At 37.8% G+C, this 3,216-nt stretch overlaps 2 protein-coding genes across 6 annotated transcripts in view; both read left to right on the top strand.

The window, feature by feature from the left end:
- Positions 1 to 3,216, top strand: part of LOC116700184 (complement C3) — a 134,518-nt gene that overhangs the window by 71,986 nt on the left and 59,316 nt on the right. The window lies entirely within an intron of this gene.
- LOC116700260 (complement C3) overlaps positions 2,714 to 3,216 on the top strand; it is a gene marked incomplete in the record, with an annotated part of 10,776 nt that continues 10,273 nt past the window's right edge. The window contains 1 exon segment of the mRNA XM_032533304.1: positions 2,714 to 2,799.

The following is a 3,216-nucleotide window of genomic DNA, read 5'->3' as shown; positions in this document are numbered from 1 at the left end:
CAAATCTTTACCTGGGGTGCCCAAACATTCGAGCCCCACTGTACAAGCTAGGGACACTGAGAATTAATAGTCTGAAAGCAACACATAGACTCAGAGACCATGTTTTAACCAGAGTTGTCAGTACAAAGAAAAAACTATGCCAGCAGAATCATATGAAAGATGCTATAATCATGGAATGTAACAGAACTTCTCAAACTGGTTGTGTGTTGTTTGTGTCCAGGTTACCAGAATGAGCTTGTCTTCCGTAAAAAGGATGGGTCTTTTGCTGCTTGGCCGGATCAAGAGAGCAGCACCTGGTGAGGCACCCAAACGTCACAAACTCATATGTAATTGTTTGCACATCCACCTCTACCTTAGATTCTGACAATGTGAATATGGTGTTTGTTGTGTGTGAATAAATGAAACTAAGCTTCCCCTCCTCTCTAAGGTTGACAGCGTATGTTGCCAAGGTGTTTGCCATGGCTAACACTCTGGTAGAAGTGCAAACGGAACACATCTGCAAAGCCATCAAGTTTCTGATTCTCAACGCACAGCAACCTGACGGCTTGTTTAAAGAAGTTGGAAAGGTTATCCATGGAGAGATGATTGTGCGTATACTGATTTCATTGACATATAATATTAATCTTGGTGCTACAAATACAGCTGATTGAGATGAATACAATTACATATATGACTATGAAAAAATATATGTTCCAATGTGTGTAGGGTGATGTGGCAGGCAAAGATTCAGATGCCTCCATGACGGCCTTCTGCCTCATTGCAATGCAGGAGTCTCGTGCCTTATGTTCTAACAGTGTTAATGTGAGTATTTCATCTGCAAACAATGTTTTTTTCTTTCATTTAATCATTTACGGACTCCACTATAGTGTGTAGTGACACAAAGTTAATATGTTAGTCATCTTAGTCTTTTTTAGTTCATTGTTTTGGGTAATGATGTGCTCTTTGGACTTGGAATTAACATTTAGTTACCACTGTAGGTTATACTTCTCAGACATCTTGCAGCCTACGTTAGACAATAGAGATACATTGTTTTGTTGAATCCTTAAATTTTTTCTCTTGATTCTTTTGTTTTAGAATCATTTAAAAAAGCTTGTATGAAGACTGCCCCTCCTTCCACATTCCCATACTGGATCAAAAGGTCCCCAGCTCCCCCGACCAAGGAGTTTAGCAAATGATAAATTTTTCTAAAATGATTCTTCTGAAACAATTGACACATTCAAAATGGAGACATATTTGCTAATTAAAGGTTTTATTATAAAAGTGACCCCTCTTCTACAGTCTACACATCTGCTTTTAAATACTGTAGCAGATTGACAAAGACATCCCCTTTTCACACTACAGACACCTCTCTGACAAGAGTGGTGCTTAATGAGGCTATGATTGTTGACATGTCAAAGCGAGGCATCCAAATATCTTGCTGCTTCTTAATCCAGTCTCAGCTATTGTCCAAGGTTAAAATTATACAGAATTCCTGAACAGAAGTGGATATATTTGAAATAGATGCACTGATATTGTTTTTTCCTTCTGTCCAGAGTCTGCCAGGCAGTATCGACAAAGCAGTGAACTATCTGGAAAGGCGTCTGCCCAGCCTTACCAACCCATATGCTGTTGCCATGACATCATGTGCCCTGGCCAATGAAAACAAACTGAACAAAGAAATCCTCTACAACTTTGTTTCAAAAGGTATCGTCACACAGCAATATTCTTAAACTAAAATTCAGAAACAGAATATGTGATAAATAGATTGAAAAAATACTACACCTCCATGAATAATAACTGTAATAGTATTAGCCCGACATATAAAACTTATATTTGAGCTATTTTAGAAAAAGTCAAATTTTCATAGATTCTCCACCAGACTCGTTATTTTTAAGCCATATAGTGTCCTGCTTAGTACATACTGGTAAGAATCGTTCAATAACAAATCTTAAATATGAGATTTTAATCTCTCTTGATATCTGATTGTAGCATGGGCAATAGCAATGATTAGTTGTAGTATTTCTCAATACTGAAAAGAGCAGTAACAATAAAGGATTTTAAGGATTTTAGCTATTTAACAAAAAACAGATTACATTTTTTGGCCTGGCTTCTCCCTGGAGCTCTCCTGCTTCTAAAAAGTGTGGCCACAGCAAATGTTTCCGCAAACCCTTGCTGTTACCTCCAACCATCTCTGAATGCTTGTCCAGTCATCTTTAGCGAGGTTTCCCAGTAATGATGTCGGTGCTGTCACGTCATATCTGGGGATTTTAACATAATATATACATATATACAAACCCATTGTTTGTTCTACACATGTTGTTAATTGGCGGTAGCTTACGGTTATTACTCGGTCCTCTTTTCTTTCAGTAGCTGCTGCACCTAGGCACCAAACACCATGGAGGTGTGTTTGTATATTTATATTGTTTAATCAGTTGTCTGAACAAAGAATGCTTCAATTGACTACATTTGCCATCAATCCCGACTGGAGATGCACAAAAAAGGTGGTGAAAAACCATTATTCAGTCTGGCTCTGATGTATCTTAATTTCTGCTTAAATGGCCTTACTACAATAGAACAATCAGTTATAATTCTTTAAAGTAAGCAGATTAGAGTTTATTTTATTTTTTATCTCTATAAAAAAATTTACCATGAGGAATTAGGGAATTATTAGTGAATGAATCTTGTTTTAAGTAATGCATAGTAGTGTAAAGATTTTTGTGTATGTTTTCCTCAGAGTTTTCCCACTGGCCGATGACTAAGTCATATGTTTTAACACGGGAGGCCACAGCTTACGCTCTTCTTGCTCTGGTCAGGGCCAAGGTGAGCATGTCACTCTTGAGTATGTCTAATCCGGATTCTGAAAGAAAACATACAACTGAGTCCTCATCAATGCTACCTCACTGAAAGGATAGGGGGTTTGCAAACAAAAGTCGGTGAAAGTGTCTCTCAATGTAACTCCCTCAGTTTTACACTTCTTAAGCAACCATATTTTTCCAGTTGTTGATTTAACTCATGTCAACATAACTGGTGACCACTTCACAGAGCACTTTAATATTACATACATAAAAGGCTTTTTTCTTCCCCTTTTGCAATAAGTTAGTATTGAGTTGACTTATAGAAGTGTAATGAGTATGAAGCCATGGCCCTGTGAAGGGCGGAGGTTATTTAAGGACACAGGTAATTTGCTCTCTCTCTCTCTCTCTCTCTCTCTCTCTCTCTCTCTCTCTCTCTCTCTCT

The sequence above is a fragment of the Etheostoma spectabile genome, chromosome 2 (genome assembly GCF_008692095.1).
Source record: "Etheostoma spectabile isolate EspeVRDwgs_2016 chromosome 2, UIUC_Espe_1.0, whole genome shotgun sequence".
Taxonomy (NCBI): domain Eukaryota; kingdom Metazoa; phylum Chordata; class Actinopteri; order Perciformes; family Percidae; genus Etheostoma; species Etheostoma spectabile.
Note: the sequence above shows the minus strand (reverse complement) of the source record. Positions and strands in the feature narration are given on the sequence as shown.